This window comes from Scyliorhinus canicula, chromosome 4 (assembly GCF_902713615.1).
Source record: "Scyliorhinus canicula chromosome 4, sScyCan1.1, whole genome shotgun sequence".
Taxonomy (NCBI): Eukaryota; Metazoa; Chordata; class Chondrichthyes; order Carcharhiniformes; family Scyliorhinidae; genus Scyliorhinus; species Scyliorhinus canicula.
The window spans coordinates 184,465,108-184,488,415 of record NC_052149.1 but is presented as its reverse complement, the minus strand read 5'-3'; the positions used below and the strand labels follow the sequence as shown (position 1 = coordinate 184,488,415).

Genomic DNA, 23,308 nt, shown 5'->3' with positions numbered 1-23,308 from the left:
CAGACCTGCTCCTTGCTTTGGTGATTCTGGGCGCTGTGAAGACTAGAGATCCTGTTCCCCCGAGGAGGTCGGAGGGACAGCAGCAGGGCCACCAATGCTGCCTGGGAGGTGTAAGCCTACTCGTGACACTAATAAAGATTATTATTATTATTATTAGTGGCAGCATCTGTCAGCAGGAGGACTGTTGTACAATGTTGGAAGACCAATGCCCTCCACTGAGCTGCAAGAATAGGTTACCAACTCTTCTGGCATCAGTTTAGTCTGCTACCCCTCAAATTCCCAACACACACCGCCAACGCCCCCCAAAAAAACTGAAACCTTGCACCATCCCCACATTTGATTGTCGTGCTGGTTCCTGAGTACCCCCTGGCACCCACCAGCACAACCCCTTCATGTCCAGTTGTGGTGCCCACATATGCCATCTGCCATAGATCCTCCTAAACCACTAAGTGTGGGGCTCATGATGCTATTTCTTTAATCCCGCAGGAGAAGATAGCTCAAGATAGGTGGAAAATGACCAGTACTGGGGTGGCAGGGTACCTGAGATCTGAATCCTCACCCCAAATGTGGAACGGGCCCTGGAGGTCACAGGGCTGACAGAGGAGAGAGCAGTTACTGACGGTGTGGATCCACAGCCTCTTCACCCAGATGACCTGTCACAACTGAGTTGTTCACATCAGACAAAATAATCCATCCCTCTCACTGACCACATATCCATTCTCTCACAGGACCCCCATCTGATGGGGCCAGGCCATCCAACACCGTGGAGGAGAGCTCTGAGGAGATTTCACAGCTATCACCTCCACCAGCACATCGACGCACACTTTAGTGGGTGTCAGTGGATAGGCCTCTGGAGCACAATCTGTTGAGCACCACACAGTTGCTGATGCACACAGGTGGAGGCAGGAACATTTAAGAGAGTCAGTACTTGGAGGTCTGCTGGATCCAAAGACCAAGACTTAACTTGGTCCAAGTCAGATGCCAAGCCTCTGGACAAGGTTGTCCCAGAGCTGATGCAGATGCCAGGTCATGGCAATGAGATTCAGGAGGGGATGTCAGCGACTCTACAGCGAGTGCATAGCCGATTGGTGGAGTCCCAAAGTCTATAGGGGCAGGAGAAGATGTCGATAATACATTGCCACTGCAGTGGAAAGCCTGAAGCATGATGTAAGTAGCTTAAGTGGTGGTGTCTATGACAACCATGCCGGAGGCCCTCAACATCATGTCCCAGCCACTGAGTTACATATCCCAGATGGAGATAGCTGAGGTATTCCAGAGCAGGTCCCAGTCATTGCGAAATGTGTTCCACACACAGGTGGACATGGCTGGGGCACTATAGAGTGTGGCCCAGTCACGGAGGAGCATTTCTGAGGGCACCATGGTGCTGACAACAGGAAGGTGCCAAGACTGGCAGAGCCATATGAAGCACAGGCCTCCAGAGCTCATTCCAGGTGCCCCTCTATCCCATGGATGCTCCCAGGGCCCTATGGGCACTCTCAGGGATAAGGAAGCACTGGAGACCAACCTGAGCCTGCAACCAGGGAGATGATGCCAGTCTCCAGTTCTTCTGAATTCCCGTACCCCCCTCCTGTCACTGACACGTCTCAAGGGTAGTGGGCCGAAAAGGGTGGCACAGCAATGCCTGTGACACTGGTAAGACAGCCAGGGCCCTCTGGTTCTAGGCCCTCCAGAGACCATCTAAGACCACAGGGTGCGAAAAGCAGCAGGCTGCCTCCACTTCTGATATACTACCTGCGGACACATCTAGACATAGTGGTGGACCACATAAGATCAAGACGATTGAGAGTCACTGGGATGGGATCACTATCTGTAGCAAATGGAATGGAAATGTCAAATGTTCAGAATTAAAACATATCGTCAAACCTGATACATGTGAAACCTGTCATGTTAACCTTCACAGTGGGATCTGCCTTGACCCTCACCCCCTATTGCCCTCCACTCCCCCCAATGCTTGCCCCCCCACCCCCGGACACAGTAGTCAAAGATTAAATGCCCCCACGCAGACCACGTTCAGTGGATGGGTGTGAGCGTGCTGTCAGCAGTTAGAAAATGGGGGGAGGGGGAAAGAGGGGAACATTGGGGGAGGAGGGGTAATGTGGGGGAGGGGTAAGAAGGGGACAGAGAGGGGAAGGAGGCGATGGGGAAAAGGAAAGCTAAATGGGGGAGGGGGAAAGAGGGGAATATGGAGGAGGGGAAAGGGGGGAATATGGGGGGTGGGTGGGAGGTAGAAAGAGGGGATGGAGGAGGACGAAAAGCTGAATGGGGGAGAGCGGAAAAGAGGGGAATGAGGTAGGAGAAAAGAGGGGGATGGGCCGAGGGAGAAGGAGGGGAATAGGAGGAGGTAGAAAGAGGGGACGGGGGAAAGAAGAGACAGGGGAGGGAAATAGAGGAGGGGGAAAGAGGGGAATGGGGATGGGGGGAAAGGGGAATGGTGAAAAGGGGAATGGAAAAGTGGAAAGGGGAAGAGGGGAATGGGGAAAGGGGTGGGGGAAAGAAGGGTATGAGGGGAAAAGAGGAATGAGGGATGACAGAATGAGGGGACTGGGGAGGGGGAAAGAGTGGAATGGGGAGGGGGAAAGACGGCATTGTGGGCAGGAGGAAGGAGGGTAATGGGGTATGAGGGGGAGGGAGAAAGTGGGGAATGAGGAGAATATGAGGAATATTGGAGGAAGGGGAAAGAGGGGACTGGGCGGGGTAAAAGAAGGGATGTAGAGGGGAATGGAGGAGGGGAAGAGGGGAACGGAGAGGTGGAAAGAGGGGAAAAGACAAATGGGTAAAGCAGAATGGGGTGGGTGGGGGAATGCGGGGATGGGAAAAGTAGATTTGGAGGTGAAGAGAATGGGGGATGGGAATGAGGAAGAGTGGAATGTAGGAAGAGTGGAATTGGGGGGTAAAGAGGGGATTGAGGAGAGGGGAATGAGGGTGGAGAAAGAGGGATATGTGGTTAGGTGGAAAAGAGAATATGGGGGAGGGGGAAGAGGGGAACAAGGGGGGAATATGGGGAGAGGAGAAAGAAGGGATGGGGAGGGGGAAAGAAGGGATAGGGAGGAAGAGGGGATTATGGGTGGGAAAAGAGGGGAATATGGGGAGGGGGAAAGAGGGGGTGAGGAGGGAGAAAGTGGGGATGGGGAGGATGAAAGGTGAATAGAAGGAGTGGGAAGGAGTGGAATATGGGGGAGGGGGAAAGAGGAGATGGGGAGGGAGAAAGAGAAGACAAGGGGGACTGGGGGGATGAGGACAGCTGAATGGGGGAGTGGAAAAGAGGGGAATATGGGGAGGGGGAAAGAGGAGACAGGGTGAGGGGATTGGGGGAGTAGGAAAACTGAATTGGAGAGGGGAAAGACTGGAATATGGGGGGGAGGAGGAAGAGGGGACAGGGCGGGGGAAAGAGGGGAATATAGGGGGAGGCGAAAAAGGAATATGGGGGGGGGGGAGAAGGGACAGGGTGTGGAGGAAAAACTAAATCGGGAGAGGGAAAGAGGAGAATGGGGAGGGGGAAAGGGGAATGGTGAAGAGGGGACAGTGGGAGAGTGAAAGAAGGGATGGGAGGGGAATAGGAGAGAGATAAAGGGTGAATGGGGAGGGGAAAAGCAGAATGCAGGGGAATAGGAGGTTTCGGGGAATGTGGGGAAGAGGGGAATGGGGAAGAGGGGAATGGGGAGGGGGGGGAAGAGGGGTATGAGTGGAATGAGGGGAGGGGAAATGGGGGGAGGGGCAAAAGGGGAATGGGAGCATGGGAAAGTGGAAATTGGGGGATGTGAGGAGGAAGGAGGGGAATAAAGCAGGGAGGGGAAGTGAGAGCGGGGAATGGGAGAGAGGGGGAGGGGGTGAGCTGACAGACAAAGCCTTGTCCTATGAGAATTGGGGAGGGGAAAAGATGGGAATGGAGGAGGGGGGAATGGGGAAAGACGGGACTGTGAGGAAGAGGGGAATGGGAAGGGGGAATGAGGGAATATAGGGGAGGGGAAATATGGGGAAAGGGAAGTATGGGGAAGGGGAAAGAGGGGAATAGAGGAGGGAAATGGGGAGGGAGAAAGAAGGAATATGGGAGAGGGGGAAACGGGAATGGGGATGAGGGGGAATTGGGAGGGGGAAGAGGGGAACGGGAGGAGGAAAGCAGAATGGGGATGAGGGGGAATGGGAGGAGAGGGAAAAGAGGGAATGTGGGTGGGGGAAAGAGGGGAATGTGGTGAGGAGGAGTGGGGAGGGGAATGAGCTTGAGGGGAAGAGGGGAATGTGGGAAAGAGAGGAATGGGAGGACTGGGGAGGGGAAATAGGAGAATGGAAAAGAGTGCAAAGAGGTGGGTGCGGAAAAGAGGGGAATATGGTGGAGGGGGAAGAGAGGAAAGGAGTGCTTTGGGAGAAGGACAAAGAGGAGAATGGCGGAGGGGGAAAGGGCTGAGGGGGAATAAGGCTGAGGGGGAATGAGGGAGGGGGAAAAGGGGAATGAGAGGGAAAGAGGGAAATGGGGAAGAGGGGAATGGGAGCGAGGGGGAAAGAGAGAAGTGGGTTGAATGTGAGATGGGCGAAAGAGGGGAATGGGATAGGGGAAAGAGGGAATGGGATGGGGAAAGCAGAATGGGGGTGAGGGTGAATGAGAGGAGGGGTAAAGAGGGGAATGGGGTGAGGGGCAAGGTGGGAAAAGAAGGGAATGGGAAGGTAGAAAGAGGGGAATGAGCAGGAGGGGAAAGAGATGAATAGAAAGGGGAAAGGGGGAATGGGAATTGGACGAATATGGGAAAAGAGGGGAATGGGGGGAGGGGGATAGAGCAGAAGGGCGAAAAGCAGAATGGGGATGAGGGGGAACTTGGGGAAAAGAGGGGAGGTGGAAAGAGGGGAATGGATGGGAAGGGAAAGAGATGAATAGGGGAGGGGGAAATGGAGGAATATGGGAAAAGAGGGGAATGTGGGGAAGGGGATAGAGCGGAAGGGGAAAAAGCAGAATGGGTGTGAGGGGGAATCAGTGCCATTCTCTGTCCATGAGCCGTAGTTGTTCAGGCTCCCACACAATCTCATCAGAACCAAATCCTGGCATTCACATATTCCACTGGTGCACAAGATGCAGTTGAACATCATTGACTTCCAGCGTGTTTGACCTGCAGTGACGAGCCAGTTACATGAAGCACTCAGCACACTAGTAACAAAAGCTTCAGCAATCTGCAAAAACATTTCTTCAACAACTTCCAACAGGTTGCTCATTTGAATCAATGACACGCACCAGGTCCCGCAACATCTTTCTGCTTCAAATCGGATTGGCTTCTGGACTCCTACATCTCCTTGAGCCCGGTGTTCCAGGGTAAAGGTATCTTGGAAAATATTGTCCATTTTCTGGCGACAGAAAGGGAAGGAAACAGCAACAGCAGCCTCCAGGCGTTTGCAGCCACATGCACCAGCAAGCAGCAAACACAACCTTCAGTTGTGAAGTGCTCTCATAACTAACAAGGTCAATTCTTTATTAGCAATAGCCTTTAGCTGTGAAGCTAGAGGCTGCTCACCATCAAAGGGAGTTAGAGTGACCATCAGCATACAGCCAAGAACAGGGCTCTGCCCTGGAAGTATTTAATATGACAGACAGGCAGCAGCTCTAGTTGCCCGTTATGGGTATCCACAATATTTAAAGATGGCGAAGGCCTCTCAGATGAAAAGCTCTTCAACCCACTCCCCAGCCAGGGGGAAACCCCGATCTGGAACTCTTCAGTCCAACCAAGCCCAGCCTTCTTAAGGGGCAGTCAAGGGTCAAGCTGCCAAGACCCTCGGGCACACTGCTCGGAGCTGCCGTTTGGTGCTGAAAAATGGAAATGGCTACTCACCTCCTCGGATACCCTCAACAGCCACTGCTCCAGATTCACAATTTTAAAAAGGAATGCTAAACGACACCCACGTGATTTCTTGCTGGGTTAATTCCCAGGGGACTGTTACATTCAATTTTAATCTCGCTAATGAGATAGAAAATGGTGCTAATTATGGTCAATGAAATGCACAGCATAGAACATTACAGCGCAGGCCCTTCTATTTGGGTGTGATCCAGAACTCGACATCGAGGGAGGGCCGGCTAGTTAGCAAACTGATTCGCGCCTCGATTTTTGCCTTTCCTGCTATTCAACTGCTGCGCCCAAATCAGCGCTGGGTGCAACGTGGTGGTTAAATCGCGCCCATTGTTTCTGTCTCAACAACAACCACCTGAAATGAATTCCAAAATCTGTCAACCTTGTGTAATGAAGATTTTCTTTTCCTCTTATTCTAAATCTCGAGAATTTAATTGTGCATTATTAATACACCCTTCAACTACTGGACAACACTACTTCTCTGTACTCAATGCATTTAATAATTTTAAAGTTCTATCACATTATCTTAAGAAAAGAAAATTACTGTGGATGCTGGAATCTGAAACGAAAGAGAAAATGCTGAAAAATCTCAGCGGGTCTGGCAGCATCTGTAGGGAGAGAAAAGAGCTAACGTTTCGAGTCCGATGACTCTTTGTCAAAACGAACACAGAGAAAGTAGGAAATATTTATACTGTGGAGTGAGGATGAAAGATGAGTCATAGCCACAGAAACCTAGGGAAACCGGGTGTTAATGGCCACAGAAACCATGGTGAAAGAGTGTTAATGACAATCCCCAGAGAGGAAAAAAGATGTGAAAGGCCAAACAGCAGAGAAACTAACATCTGAGTTATTATCTTCTCTGGATTCTAAAGAAGCAATGGGAAGTAAATATTTAAATCTCTTCAGCCTACATACATTAAGGCAGTGAATTGTCTTTGTGATGTAAGCATTACAATTTAAATTAAAATTCATGTACAACTGGACTTGTGTAACATAATGCAATAGAATAGCTTGCAGATAAGTTGATTAAACTGGTTTAGCTCAGGAGTAATGTGAAAACATTTGGAAAATAAAATATATGAACATTAAGTAACAAGATGGGCTTAAACAAAAGTACAACCGGTGTGGGCTGCATGGGTGATCAGATGGAAACCTAGCTGAAAAAGTTCTGATGATAGGCCACTGACCTTTAACGTTGCACTGGATTAAATGGTTGTAGTTCATGTCTGGAGAGCGGGCAGCAATCCTGCTGGGATCATTTCCAGCAATCCCAATGCAATTAAAACTCAATCAGGTAACGTCATTTTCAGATATTCAATACCAATATCGTCACTGAAAGAGGCGGCCACGGCCAGTACTATACCCCAGATGAGGAACAACCATGGAATCAAAGAACCAATGGTAAGTGGAGCTTACTGAGGCTAATCAGGCAGGTCCTGGGAAAGGGGGAGGGGAAGTCTGTTTAAACGCAAGGTTGTCTTCCCACGTGGGCAACCTTTGGGTACCCAAGTACAAGGAACACCATCGCCCCTCATCCTCGCTGCTAGTATGGTGGACTGAAGCTCGAGTTGCCCATAATTGACCATTAAAGGGTTTCAATTGGCCTCTGAGCAGGAAGGCCACCCTTGATCCTTCCCGTCCCAGCCATAATTGCGGAGAGTTAGGAAAGCAATGATCACTCCGACCCATGCCCTCCTGTCTCATTTTACAACCTCCCCCAGCCAATTCCTGGGAAGGGCATTAAATTCCACCTACGAACTCTTGTTTCTTTCTATAAAGAGATTGCAGGACCTGCTACATATTTTCAGCATTTTCACTTTATTTCAGATAGACTGCAGTTGAATATTTAGTAAAGCATTCTTCAAAGACGTCGAGAATAACAAAAGTTATGAAGAGTCATTGCCAACTAAAACAATGATTATGGGGAAGTGTTTTTGAAGAAAGAGATATCGATTATGTGCTAAACTGCTATTCAACAATGATAACAAAACAAATCTGTGGCAATTTATTATCAGATTACTCTCAAGCAGGATCAGGGAACACCAATGTTACTATATAAATGTAAGTGATTGCTGGTGTTGAGAAATGCTAGAATAAGGATGGCGACATGAGTTGGTCAGATACTGGGTTTTCTGAGGCGAATAACTCACCATATGACTCTCAAAAGTCTTTCCGCCATTTACAAGGCATGAATAAGTCGCGTGGTAGAATACTCGCCACTTGCCTGGATAATTGCAGCTTCCATAGCACTCAAAACTTGCCTGATTGGCAATCTATCAACCACCTTGAACATTCACTCCCCTGCCAACACCAATATAATGTGACTGCATTGTGCACCACTGATAAGATTCACTCAGGTGAATGTAAATTGAAACATTTGGAACTTACAAGAGATGAGATATCAAAGATCAAGTAGTGTCAAACCTTTACTTTTATGTTGCATTTCATCAGGTGGAAACTCGTGCCCTCCGCCATGCTGAATTTGGCAGCGGGGGCATTTAATCAGGCAGGAGGGCGGTTGGCGGTTGGTTTTCCTGCCTCCACCCCAATTAAGTCGCCATGCCTAATTTGGCGGCGGGGGCATTTAATCAGGCAGGAGGGCGGTTGGTTTTCCTGCCTCCGCCCCAATTAAGCCTGCGGTCGGAAGGCCCTCTTACTGAAACCCACTTAAGAACTGGGAACATGACAAGCAAACTTGTGTGGGGTTGCTTGCAGGCTCCCAGGGAATGGGGTACCCTCATTCAAAGGCACTCTGTGTCTGATTGAGGGACCCAGCATCAGGAAGACGGGGAGCCCACTGACAGGTACCTCTCTGCCCTTGCTGCTAACCCCGGTCCCGTCATTACTCATTTGTGGCCTGGGATTCAGCAATGATACTTGGCCTTGGGTGGGTGTCATTCCAGCAGCAATCCCTGTCTCCCAGTGGCATTATCGTTCAATACAGCTGCCAGCCTCTGATTAGCCGACAGCTCCCACTGGGCATGGCTTCCACTTCCTGGGGTCCTGGATATTGGCAGGCCTCCCCGAAAAGGGGTGGCTGAGAACCCTGACGCTGCCACAAGATTCCGGCCATTGATCTTGTTTTTGCCATTTAGGTTACATTTGAATCAGCATTTTTAAACAGCGTTTTCACTAAGGTTTGCTGTGGGAGGTTGGGGGAACCAATGACAAACATGTGCACACACATTACATCATCCTGACTGATTGCTTGGAATGCAAACCCTGAAGAAATTGATGTGCTACATCTTGCCATCAAGTGGACACTTCGGGGTTTGGTGCCTGTTCTCTGGGTATTTGAAAGTGTTGCTCTAATACTAAAGCAAAGGCATTTTGATAAAATTGAATAATGTAAAAAAATATTTTTAGAAATAATTATTCAAATACTTTTGCAAGCCTAGAACTCTCTACCCATTCAACTAAAAATGAACACTGCAATATTTTCAAGTTTTACTGATAGATTTTAAAATATCAGGTTTCTTCTCTATTTGTCGCTAAACAGGCAATTTGAAATCTGCCTGTTTTAGATTACTACATAGTCATACTCTCACTTATAGGAAAATAGTGAATCACTCATCATTCAAATGATTGATTAGGTGAAAAAAACTGCACAATTTAAAAAAATTTAAATTCATAAAGGGTTTTGCAAATGTAAACAGTAAGCAACATTATATTCAACATATATTTGATTTTATTATAAACAAGGCTTTTAATTCCAATATGATTCATACTGTTGTTTTATGATAGTGATGCCCTCTTCAGAAAAGGCCATGGGATGCAGCAAAAAAGCGCGGCTGAAGTGTTTTTATCTTCCCACATATTGAACAAACCATGGCTGAAATAATCCTCTGAGGAATAAGTGTTTGGAAGCCGTTCCGCTGATTGGTCCAATGAAACCACATCAGATCTCATGGGTCTGACAGGCATTACAATACTGAACAAAGCTGAAAGGAGGATAAATCTTCACCTAATCTGTATTCAGCTTCTCTTTTCACAGACTGGAAAAATATGTAGTAAACAATCCCATAAGCCACTGGTGCACAACCAGCTGACCGTGGCTGATGAGCTATTTCAGAGAAATGTAGTGCATGTGCTTCCAAAGAATTTTTTCATCTGCATAATTTTAAAGGGCAAGAGGTAGAAACAAACATGTTGATGTATTAGGGGCTTGTCTCATATCAGTGTTTTGTTCAGGTTAATCCCCCAACTGTTTGGGTAACGGTTTCTGTAAGCATACAGAGTTGAAATTTTTTTTGCTATGTTTTCTCTCTTATACAATTAGTAGTGTCCAGATCTAACTATTAACCCTGATCACATTGAATTGTCCACTGGACAACTGCACAAGGTGCCCATTAATCAGGATTTAGGCACATATTGGCTGAAGTACATGTACCACATCCTTATAATAATATATAAATCCCCTAAAATCAAAGAAACAAATATTTGTCCTTTCTTGTAACTGAATAGTTGCCCAATGTTTGTTTACATATAGCAAAGCTGCAGCTTCAATTTTAAACATTAGTGATTTGTCCTAGAATGTTTGAAAGATGTTTATGCCTGTTTGTGATTCAGCAGGTCACAGACCTGACTGAACTGTGAAACTCCCAAAGTAAATGTTTGACCAGTAATTATCACATACCAAACAATGAAAAAGTCAGAGCAAGTAGGTAGTTTTCAACATGGACTTGTACCATAACTGCACAGCAATAACAATTTCCAACCTGCTAATTTGCAAGTCTAGGCATCAATTGCATTTTCAAAAGTAATAGTTACCAAGTAGGTAGAATTACCCTGGTTATTTACCCTTGTAATTGCTGTTTGTGTGGAGCTTATTTGCAAATTGGCTGCTGGATTTCCTAAATTACAACAGTGACAACACTTCAAAAAAACTTAATTAGCTATGGAGCGCTTGGGGCATCCAGAGAGTGTGAAAGATGTTATATGAATGCAAATCTTTTTAATAGCAGCATAAAACTATAACTCTGGATGTATTTTATAGTATAACTATATATTTCTCATACAGAATGAACTATGACTGTTCATCAGTAATTCCAAGCCAGTAATCTATGCAAGAAATTAATAACATCATGAACCATGACAAATAATTGAGAGGGCTTTTAATCATGTCAAATCCAAGTTTAGCTCACTGGGCTAAATCGCTGGCTTTTCAAGCAGACCAAGCAGGCCAGCAGCACGGTTCGATTCCCGTACCAGCCTCCCCGGACAGGCGCCGGAATGTGGCGACTCAGGGCTTTTCACAGTAACTTCATTGAAGCCTACTCGTGACAATAAGCGATTTTCATTTCATTTTCAAATAGTCTGTCTCTGCTAATGTTTACAAGAGCCCCATAGTCACCAACAGATACCTCACTTTATTAGCTATCTTGACCAGAACTTTGCACAGTAGGCCTAATGAAAAATTAAGCGTGAACCGCTCCAGCGCCATGCTGGCCCATTGTGGGGGACAGAATAGGTCGTACCCAGGCCCGGTTTGCACCGGCGTGAAACGCGGCGGCGTTCACGACGGTGCAAACAAGGGCGGAATTCTCCGCTCCCGCGATAAATCGGGAAGGCCGTTGTGAACTCGGCCGAGTTTCACGACGGCCTCGCAGGCCGCTCCTCTCACCTTATTCACCCCCACCCGGGGGGGGGGGGGGGGCGAGGAGCGGCGCTCCGTAACTCTCGGCCACCGGGCCGCTGAGAATGACGCGACGGCAGTGCGTAAGTGACGTCAGCCGCGCATGCGCAGGTTGGGCGGTTCCAACCCGCGCATGCGCAGCTGACGTCACGACGTCTGACGGCTCAAACCCGCGCATGCGTGGTTACCGTCTTCCCCTCCACTGCCCCGCAAGACGTGGCGGCTTGATCTTGCGGAGCGGCGGAGGGGAAAGAGTGCGTCGCTTTGAGACGCCGGCCCGATGATCGGTGGGCACCGATTGCGGGCCAGTCCCCTCCCGAGCACGGCCGTGGTGCTCACTCCCCTCTCCGCCCCCCACAAGCCTCAAACCAGCATTTGGCGCCCATGTTCACGACGGCAGCGACCAGGTGTGGTTGCCGCCGTCGTGAACTGGTCGGGAACGGCAGGCCGCTCGGCCCATCTGGGCCGGAGAATCGCCGGTTGCCGTGAAAAACGGCGAGCGCCGATTCATCCGAGCGGGGGGGTGGGAGAATCACGGGGGGGCGCCAGGGGGGCGTGTCGTGAGTCGCCCGGCCCTCCCGCGATTCTCCCACCCGGCATGTGGAGCGGAGAATTCCGCCCTCGGGCTCCATTTGGGAGAATCGCCCCCTATATCCCTCAAAAGAAGTGCTATTGTTATCAATAAGAAACAGGTGATCACAGAAGTACCAAGATTCAAAAACAGGTTGCATGCCCACAAAACACAGCAATACGAGAATGTATGATTCTGGGTCATGAAAAACTATACTGAAACTACTTGCTTTACTGCGTCACAGTATTTTTACTTGCATTTCCTTTGAGGAAACATCGCAATTTCTGAAAGTAAAAATTATTTCCTGGTTGAGTATATCTTGAAACTGCTTTAATCTGTTTCACTGTCAGTTTGGATAATGCTGTAAGTGCCTCAGCACAATTCACCACCAGCACCCTCCACCATTTTTAATACTTCAGACTTCATGTGACAATTCAGAGTGAAAATTTTGGGGTGGGGGGAGGAACTGGGAGATGGGGGTTACTTTGCTGACAGTAGGAAGAGAGATTTAAAGTTACTGAAGACAGTGAAGATGCAGGCTGTGGTTGTAGCAGCAATCAGACCTCAGAGAACAGATGATGAAGCAACGACCGCTGACACACAAAAAACTCAACTGTTTAAAGTGGCTTCACAGCTGTCAAAACTGAATCCAAGCTTCACTCCCATCATTACTGCTCTGGAGCTCAAAATCTCACTGCCACAGTTCGGGAACCTCTGCCTTAGCCGATTAACTTATGAAAATTATGTTCACATAGTAGGGATATTTACAACAGGAACTACTTACATTGGGCATGATTCTCTGGCCTTGTTGCGCTCCTACTCGAGCAAAACGAGGCTGGTGAATAGCAGGAGAGGCCAAAAATGAGAGCCACACCAGGCGCCAAACAGTTTCCGATGCAACCGACCCGCTCCCGTAGGCGAAATCGGGATCTCGCTGTAGCTTGGCGAGAAACTGGAGCAACCCCATGTCCAATGGCCTCCCGTGACTCATCGGCCTCAACAGCAAGTGGTCACACTGGCGCCGATTAGTACTCCTTTTGAACAACGTGAACATGGCGGAAGGGCTTCTGCCAGGGGTCGAGGTGAGTAGCCAACTTTGCTCACAGGCAAAGAGCCCGGAGCCCTGGGCCTGCCGCCCCAGTGCTCTGCAGGGGACCCGTGGCTGTGTAGGGGGTGGGCACCCTCCGGAGGGGTGGGCCGCCATGAGAAGGGGGAGAGGGGGAGGGGGCGGCGCTGGGGGGGGGGGGGGGGGGGTAAACCGTGCATGGCACCAGCATGCCAAACCCTGGATCATGTGTATCCGTTCCGGGCAATCTTAGCCCCTGCTCAGCTGCCATGGAGCTGAAGGCTATTGCTAATAGGGAATTGTCAATCGTGGTTAAGTGAACACTTCACACAATCCAAGTAGATTCCGTGGGTTGGCGGGCCATATAGCATGTGTGAGTTATTGCCTAGATCCCATTCACACCTTGATGCGTGGACACTGTGCCTAAACACTGCGGGAGGCAACACCACACACGCAGCAGCCAACATCCGAACCCCAAGGGATGGGACACAACTCCAGGGACATCTCCACGGCGGAGAGTGGCTGAGTACTATGAGGAGAGGGAGATGCCTGGAGAGGTGGGCCAAGTATTCGGAGATTGGGCAGCATTGCAGAAGGAAGTGACAGAGATATCATACTGCTTGTGTTCAAGGATCCAGCAGACCTCTGACTGCTGTCTCGCCTGGGGGTTCCTGTCTTCACTTGATGTGTATCATCAGTAATGTGGTGCTTGCCAGATTGTGCCCCAGAAGCCTGACCAATAACGTTTCCCACAAAGATGCATTTATCTGCGCTGGAAGAGGTTGGGATGACAGCTGTGAAGCATAGATCGTGTCTTCCTTGGAACTCTCCTCCGAGGTGTTATCCTAGAAGGCTGGAGATGGGGCCACCTTGGATGGACTGGTGCCGTCGGCTGGAGGACCTGCGGGAGAATGGACATGTGGTCAAAGGGAGAGATGGGTCAGTCAGTAAGGCAACAACAGCTCACGTTTGACAGGTCCTCCGGGTGGGGCCCGATGGTTGCTCACCTCTGCGGCTGCCACCAACCTCCGTTTGGGTGGCCGCTCTGTCCTTGGCCACCCCCAAAACTTCCTGGACTCGTTCCTCAATGGTGGTGAGGATTTCAAGGCCAGCACCCCTCCCCCAGTCAGGGCCCACACCCTGCAATTGTACGAGAGCTTCTTTTTTTTTATTCGTTCATGGGACATGGCCGTCGCAGGCTGTGCCAGCATTTATTGCCCATTCCTAATTGCCCTTAAAAGGGCAGCTAATATTGCTGTGGGTCTGGAGTCACATGTAGGCCACATCAGGTAAGGATGGCAGATTTCCTTCCCTAAAGAATATTAATGAACCAAATGGGTTTTTACGACAATTGATAATAATTTCATGGCCATCATTAGACTTTTAATTCCATATTCTCATTGAATTAAAATTTCACCATTGGCAATGCCGAGATTCAAACCTTTGTCCTCAGAGCGTTACTCTGGGTCTCTAGTTTACTAGTCCAGTGACAATACCATTATGCCACCTCCTCCCCTGCGGAGACATAGTTGTCTGCCTATCTCCATAACCCCATCTACCCTGGACATCTTTGGACACTAACAACAGGGGCAATTAAGCAAGGCCAATCCACCTAACCTGCCCAGCTTTGGACTGTAGGAGGAAACCTCGGAACACTCAGACGAATCCCAGGCAGACACGCAGAGAATGTGCAAACTCCCCGCAGTCACCAAGGCTGGAATTGAATCCGGGTCCCTGGCACTGTGAGGTAGGAGTGCTAACCATTGTGCCACTATGCCTCTCTTTGAAACCCTGTGCAGCAGCAGTAAATTTTTAAAAAATCAGGTTCCCAATTGCACCCATGTTAATGGGGTGTTCAGCCTCTCCATAGTGGGACACTTGGGTGGTACAATGTCTGGTATCCTAAAAAAGACAGGGGGCATGTGCTTGGCATGTTGGTGAGACCGTCCCCATATTTAAATCATTAACCTCCTCATCTGAATTCTTTTGCGCCCGTGTGTGTGTGTGTGTGTGGGGTGGGGGGGGGGGGGGGGGGGGGGGGGGGGGTTAATGCCAAGGTTAGAGTAACTGAGCATTTGGACAAGTATCAGCTGACCAAAAAAAAATTCAGCATGGATTTGTGAACTATAAGCAGTCACAAACAGGCATTACATTATGGAACACAGGCTGGGATTCTCTAATCCCGCGGCAGAGTGTCCACACCATAGTAAACGCCGTCGCCTTTTACAACGGCGTGAACGGGCCGACCCCACGACTAATTCTGGCCCGCAAAAGGGGCCAGCATGGCATTGGAGCGGTTCATGCCGCTCCAGCTGCTGATCCCGGTGTGAGTTGGGCGCTGCGGGATCCGCGCATGCGCAGTGGCACTGGCGCCAATACCAACACGCACATGCGCAGTGCCTTCCTTCAACGCGCTGGCCCCGACGCAACATGGCGCAGGGTTCCAGGGGCCAGGGCGGAAGAAACAAGGCCCCAAGCCAGAGAGGCCAGCCCGCCGATTGGTAGGCCCCGATCGTGGGCCAGGCCACATCGGAGGACCCCAGGGTCGGACCCTCCCCTCCCTCCCCTGTCCCTTCGATGCCGAGTTCCCACCGGCTGAGAGGAGGTGTGGACGGCACCGGCGGGACTCGGCGTTTTCACAACAGCTGCTTGGCCCAGCCCGGCGATTGATATTCGCAAAGGACACTCCCCTACTGAGGGGCAGGGCCTCCTTCTCCTGTATAAAACCGGAGGACCATGAACTGTGAGCTGGCTTCTGTAGCAGAAAACTTCTCTGTACTTCTTTCTGTTGCATTAAACCTTTTCCTTTGACTCAACCGGTTTGGCTCGGTGTGGACTCCTTTCCGGATCTTCATGCAATTCCATGTACGGGAATGCCAAAGCCCCTGGCAGAACCTCTGGAAGAGCAAAGCAATTTGGACAGAAAATTCCTAATTTTTGCATTTGTTACCGGAAGTTGCTATCTGATTTATACTTTAATAACGGTGGATGTATGCTTCTTATTACAAATATATTTTCTGATTGCATTGCCATGTTTCCTGTCTACTCTTTGCGCTGACAATAATAGCGTATTCAAATTTACACTATTAATATCTAGCAGTTCAGCATTTCAATATCCACCAGCATTTCCTGTACGCTTAGCGCTTCTCTGAATTGGAAATGTGGCCACAATTTAGTGGTCTCGATTTTATGGTTCAAAATAACAGTAATGCTATCAACATTCACCTTTATTAAATCAGACAGTAAGGTCTGGTAACAACATATGCAAAAATCAGGAGGTTGCTACCATATTTGCTATGCTGTCCCATAGGTTTGCCACACCAGCGCCTTACCAAGAGATTTGGCATTGACATGGACCAAAAGGACTGAAGTTGCTGGAGACATGCAATATATATTCACTAAACACACCAGAAAAACTTTGGACTTGCCGATTGAAAACAAAATCAATTTTTAACCGCATTATTTCATTATAATTATTGCCAAAAATATCTCCATCATTCAAAATTCCTTTAATGTTTTGTTATTATTGAGATTTGGAGATTTGAAAAAAGATAAATTAAATAACTAATAATTAAGTTGTTTTACTTTTTTGTTCTGTCTCTCATTAAACTCTCTTAATCCCATCTTTTTTCCCCTCTCTTCATTTTGCTTTGCATACATGACTTGGCATTGAATTAAATGTTCTTAATTGACACCTGCTGGTTGAGCCTTGCTGCTAAGTAGCCATTCTTCAATCTGACTCTTTAAGGAGATACACAATTACTTGCCCTGTGCACATCAGCTCAGAACCCCTGTTGAGGCATTGTCTAAAAATTGCTTTCTAAGCGCAGCGAGTTCCAGTAAAAGAGTGTATAGAAAGACTGTGGGCAAATCTAAGAGTAATGAATGGCACCACTCACTCGTTGCTCATCGCAAAATACAACAATTGTGCCATAAACCCCTATGCCGGTGTGAGATGGGAAGATGTAGACTAATGGCCATGGCCTGCACTATTGATCCCCTAGTCTCATATATCTGGAAGACCGGCTGGAGGATGTGGAGATAGTTCTCTTGGGAAGCAGAAATTCCATGGGCAGCAGAGAAGTACAAGTGGGGGGATCACCCCAGTTCATTATTTACACACTTTTTCATCGCCACTTCAACAGCAGTTTAGGCAGATTAAGAGAAACTATACAGAAGAAAGAAAATAACAAGGGAGAACCATACAGGTTGAGCGTCCCTTTTCAAAATGCTTGGGGCCGAAAACGTCTCGGATTCTGGAATTTTTTGAATTTTGGAATACCTGTTCGATCCTGGCTCTGGGTCACTGTCTGTGTGGAGTTTGCACATTCTCTCCATGTCTGCGTGGGTTTCACCCCCACAACCCCAATTTGTGCAGGTTAGGTGGATTGACCACGCTAAATTGCCGCTTAATTGGAAAAAATGAATTGGGTACTCCAAATTTATTTTTTAAAATTATATGATGCTGTAGCTCATCCAGCTGCCTTCTGATCAACAGAAGCACGATAATCACAGTGAGTAATGCACTAACGTTTGGCTATGATGGCTGAAAACAAACTGGGGCGGGACTCTCCGCCCCCCGCCGGGTCGGAGAATCGTCGGGGGGTGGCGTGAATCCCGCCCCAGCCAGCCACCGAATTCTCCGGCACCGGAGATTCGACGGGGGCAGGAATCGCGCCGCACCGGTCGGCGGCTGCTCGCAGCGGCCCCCCCCCCCCCGGCAATTCTCTGGCCCGCAATGGGCCGAAGTCCCGCTGGTTCTTTGCCAGTTCCGCCGACGTAAATTAGACTAGGTCCCTTACCGGCGGGACCTGGCGGCGCGGGTGGGCTCCGGGGTCCTGATGGGAGCGTGGGCTGATCTGGCCCCGGGGGGTGCCCCCATGGTGGCCTGGCCCGCGATCGGGGCCCATCAATCTGCGGGGGGCTTGTGCCGTGGGGGCACTCTTTATCTATGTGTCGGCCATGTCAGCCTCCACGATGGCCGACGCGTAGGTAAACCCCCCCCCCCCCCGCACATGCGCGGGGATGACGTCAGCAACCCCTGATGCTCCCGTGCATGCGCGGACCCGCGCCGGCCGGCGGAGTCCCTGCGGCCCCGGCTGGCGTGGCGCCAAATGCCTTCCACGCCGGCCGGCGGGGCGCAAACCACTCCGGCGCCGGCCTAGACCCTGAAGGTGCGGACGATTCCGCACCTTTGGAGCGGGACGACGACAGAGTGGTTCACGCCACTCCGTCCCGCCGGGACCCCCGCCCCGCCGGGTACGGGAAAATCCCGCCAGTGATGTTTTAGCGCCAAAACAGTCCCACCTCGGACTTGTAGCCATCTGTGGTGCATTGGGGCCTGCGCATCGCCTGGGAACCTTCCCAGAGACTTTTGGAATTTTCCACTCGTGGCGCCATGTCGGTGTCGAAAATAAAAGTGTGGATTTCAAAGCTTTTGGAATTTCAAATAAGGGGTGCTCAGCCCGTACACTATTCCACTGTTTCATCTTTCCCTCCACTCAGGCTTCAACAATGCTAAATAATAAAAGAAAAAAACATTGTGCCCGCACTAAGTCAAATATTTATCTTTTCAAATGCGATCAGTTTAATCCTAACATCCTAATGAATACATTACTCGTAAAAAATAGATCACCATACATTAGATCACAGTTTATATTGTTAAAATAATTTGATCATGTTTTAATTGTACCGTGCATGTAAATATGTCATTGAAACATTACATCACTTTTAATCCATGGTTTATTTTCATGTTCTCTCTTCAGTTTCTTCTTTGTTTTGTATTTTTGCTTGTGGTTTTGTCATAAGGACTGTTTTAGCACCTTCTAATGGAAAATCTTAGTACTACAGAAATATTTTCAGGACGTTAAGAGCCATATTTTATATTGTGAATTTTATTAAGGGATTTAAACAATTAAAAAGCGAGGTAATGTTGCAAGAAAAAGTTAAATGAGTTCTGACATTTCTTGCTTCTGGATATTGGTTCAATAAATATTAGTGATAATTAAGTAATTAAGTAAGAACATTATCCAGTGATAGGGTCAAACTAAAAACTGAGTATCTTCTATGTGGCCAGAACTGGTGTTAATAAGTTTAATAGAGTAGAAAATTCTGAAGTAGCACTACAAGTGACAGAAACAAATAAGCCACAGTTTTTTTTATATCAGAGGGCAATGACAAAGAGGCCATTGGTGGATATGTTGTTATATTTGCATATTTTGAGAAGTTGAGAGTTCATTTGAAAATCAAAGGAAAGTCGTAAATAACAAGATGCAGTTTGCATCTGACAAAAGTTACCTTGGGTAAACAGAAAGCAGAGAAAAAATAAAAACATGAAAGATTTTATACTTGGAAGGATTTGCATTTCAAAAAGGCGTGAGAACAATGACATGAAAAGGGAAAAATGTATTTTAGAATTACTGTGGCGAGCTTAGGTGTTGCCTGTGTGAGGAAGATTTCCAAAAAACAGCTCCAGCCTGGGGAAAGGTAAAGTTTGAATAAGCCACCCAGTCAAGCCAAAAAAGTAATGGGCTGCAAAAAGCAGTCTTGTTTCCGAAGGTTTCTTGCATTGCCACAGCAGAGTGGGAGAGAGCTTGAGAGGTCATGCGGTGTACCGTATTAAAATGACAGTAACTTTGCCTTGGGTAATATTACAGGATGTTTATAAAAAAACGTCTGTAAGGGAGTGTTGCCTGGAAAGTATTTACTTGTGGGCCTGACCAAGGTAGGGAGACTTTTGGGGAGAATATTTTGTGAGACTAATTTGTTACTGCTTTTTTCTTGTTAATAAACCTTTTAATGTTAAAATCCCAAAAGTGTGACCAGACTTCTTGCAGCTTTTGTTCTCAATTTCCCATTTTCAGAATACAAAAAAAGAGCATGGTCTTTAAGCCAAGTTTCCCTCTGAGACTTGGTTTTCTCAGCAATTGACATCTGCTGTGGCCATAACACTGCTGCTGGTGTTGCTCTTGATGTTGTTAGCGCTGTTGGCAGTGATGTGCCCTCTGCTCCTGGCCTTCACAGAAGTGGAAGGTGAAGCGGCATAAGCTGTTTTCTCATCCACTGCAGGTGAGTGAAGTCTAAGAGAGGTGAAGTGCCTTCAGAGAAGTTGGCAATCACCTATCAAGCATGTGAAAGTACTCTGATGGAAGAAATGCTTTGAACAGCAGTCTTTCAATGGCCATAGCTGGAGCTCTTTAATGTAACTTAAAAGCCTTCCAGTTTGCCAGTTTCACTTAAGAAGCTCTTTCAATTCTGCAGTCACCTTGGTGACCTAAAATTCAGGGTTGAAACAGTCTTAATTACCTTCCTAACTATCTCAATCACTTTTTAATTACTTATTCAACATTTGCAAGAGGCTTAACCCCCCCCCCCCCCTTCAATTCTGCCCCACGGCCAGCCAGGAGAGAGCAGGATAACATAGGGATCCTGACCTAATGTTAGTTTCAGGATCCATTCCAAATGCACTTGAATCCATATATACTAAGTTGGGAACGTTTGCTCCAATCTTTTATCAAATGAAAAAAATCATGGACTACAAGATATGTTAAAGGTATAAAAGGTAATTAATTTTACTCATGTGCAATGGTACTGTTGTGTGTGTTATATACTTTCTGCTTCTGCACTGTGTTATGAACTTCCTTACACAGTACTATATTAATAAATATTCCCAATTTCAAGTCTTGTTACCTGTATCACTGATTAAATTGATCTGCCTACATTAGTGTTAGGAATCCCTTGCCTGCACCTGACGTGTCATGTGAGAGTACCTTTAAGAAATAGGTGTATGTAAATGGGTGTGTATATAAATATCTGTAGTGAGAGTACTTTAAAGAAATGGGTGTTTATTACTGCAGTGATGTCAGAGTGTGGGTGGAGCTGGGCTGTCTGTCAGCTTTTTACTTTTGCTTTAGGCTTTTTGCAGCAGGGTGGGTTTGGTTTCATTTTAGTTTTGGAGAAGCTGCAATCACAGCAGGATGTGTGTGAATCTCTGCAAGCTCATGAATATCCATTTGCTTATTCAACGTGGTAACTGTTCTCAGTAGTGAAGTTAAGCCTGATGTATTTCTGTAAATAGGTGTTTTTAAGTCTTATAGATGTTAAAAGGAAAGCTTGAAGGATTACTTAGTGTTGTATTCTTTGGGAGTTGTATTTGAATTAGTGGTTGCTAAGATGTTCACTGTATGTTTTAAAAAGGTTAACTTGAGTTCATAGAATAAACATTGTTTTGCAATGCTTTTCCATTTCTGCTGTACCACATCTGTAGAGTGGGCTGTGTGCTCCCCATACCACAATCTATTAAAAGTTGTGGGTCAGGTGAATTCCATGATACACTTTGGGGTTCTCTAAACCCTGGCCCATAACAGAAGTGTATCATTGCTTACAGATGTTGCACCTACTTTAGCTATGTGGTGGCAGAGAGGTGTTGCTGCTATGACTCTCAACCAGCAGTTCCTGAACTGCAAAAAGCATGTTATCGTTAGAGGGCATCTCCTCTGAGAGCTTGGTCTAATTGAGCACGTGGCTATATTAAGTTTCAGAATCTCTCCGTTGCAGTAGTGGGTGTGGGGGCAAGGGTATGTTGGGGTAAGGAGTGGTGTGTGTGTTGGGGGAGGGAGAGGGGTCATTGGGGGTTTGATGGGGAGATTGGGAGGGTGGGGTTAGTAGGCCGGCACCATCGGGATAGTGGGGCAATGGTGTACACTTGGACGAGAAACATTAAAATACCCTCAACACAACCATTATGACGCTCCTGGCTCTTTGTTCCATGAAGCGGGCTGACTACCAATCACATACCCCATCCACCCAAACGTGCCCACCCACCCTCCACTCCCTGCCCACCCACACCCGGCCGCAGATATGTGCCCAGGGCTGGGGCCCATTCCCTGGGTGATTGAAGGTTGGATGCTGAGTGTGTGATGCTACCTCCTGCAGTATTCAAGCACAGTGTCCATGCAGCAAGGTTACAGGCATCAAGGTTAGGGTTAGATGTGGTTGGGATGCAAGGCAATGAACCCCACATGCTACATGGCCCGCTCACCCATGGAGATCCACGTGGGATGTATGAAGTGCTCAATTAACGACAATTGTCAATTCCCTATTAGCAATAGCCTTGAGCCACACGGCCAGAGTTCTCTGCGGTGAGTGGGAATTCTGGATAGTTGGTGGGGCAGACAGCCAGGGGCTGGTTTGCCCCTGGTATGGGAACACAAGGCCCAGGAGTTAACATGATGGACCTGCGCACGCACCCCCCCCCCCAATCCCGAGCTCCGCATAGCGGCCCACCCCCAATGGGGACTGCACCCCCTGTTGCCACTTCAACCTCCACCGAGTAGAGGGCAGCAGGCGCAGCGCCCCCAGGCTCATTGCCTGTGAGCGAATATGACTGCTCACCTCCTCGGCTCCCCACAGCAGCCCATCCGCCAGGTTCACGTTTTTCAAAAGGAGTACCAATTGGCCCCAGTGTGACCACTTGCTGGAGAGGCTGCTGAATGGCGGGAGGCTGTTGGATATAGGGTGGCTCTTGTTAATTATATGTAAATCGGGTTTAAGTGGTGAGATCCCAATTTCGCCTACTGGAGTGGGCTGGTTGTAGTTCTCATTTTCCATCTTTCCTGCTATTCACCAGCCTAGCTTCACTCAAGCCAGACCGCAACAAGCCTGGAGAATCAGGCCCTAAATGTCGCTGGATAGCGGTGGGGAACTTGCCGGCAGAGCCGGCGGAAAACTTCTTGAAGACCCGCCACAACTGAACTTCGATATTTTTCCATTGAATAGCACCCCGAGTGACGGTGAGAGCAGTGGGGGATAAATGCATGGAGAGAGAGTGAGAGTTAATTCCAAGAGTCGGTGAGAACAGCGGGGATAAAAGCACAGAGAGAGAGAGCGAGAGTTCACTCCGAGAGTCGGTGAGAGCAGTGGGGGATAAAAGCACAGAGAGAGAGCTGGAGTTCACTCCGAGAGTCGGTGAGAGTAGTGGGGGATAAAAGCACAGAGAGAGAATGGGAGTTCACTCCGAGAGTCGGTGAGAACAGCGGGGGATAAAAGCATGGAGAGAAAGAGAGAGAGCAGGAGTTCACTCACAAAGTTGGTTAGAACAACAGAGCATAAAAGTACGGACAGAGAGATTGGGAGTTGACTCCGAGAGTCGGTGAGAACAGTGGGGGATAAAATCGTAGACAGAGAGAGCG

General features: G+C 48.2%; 1 long non-coding RNA gene across 1 annotated transcript in view; it reads right to left on the bottom strand.

Moving 5' to 3' along the window:
• Positions 1-23,308, bottom strand: part of LOC119965214 — a 46,568-nt gene that overhangs the window by 14,757 nt on the left and 8,503 nt on the right. The gene's annotated exons all lie outside the window — the stretch shown is intronic.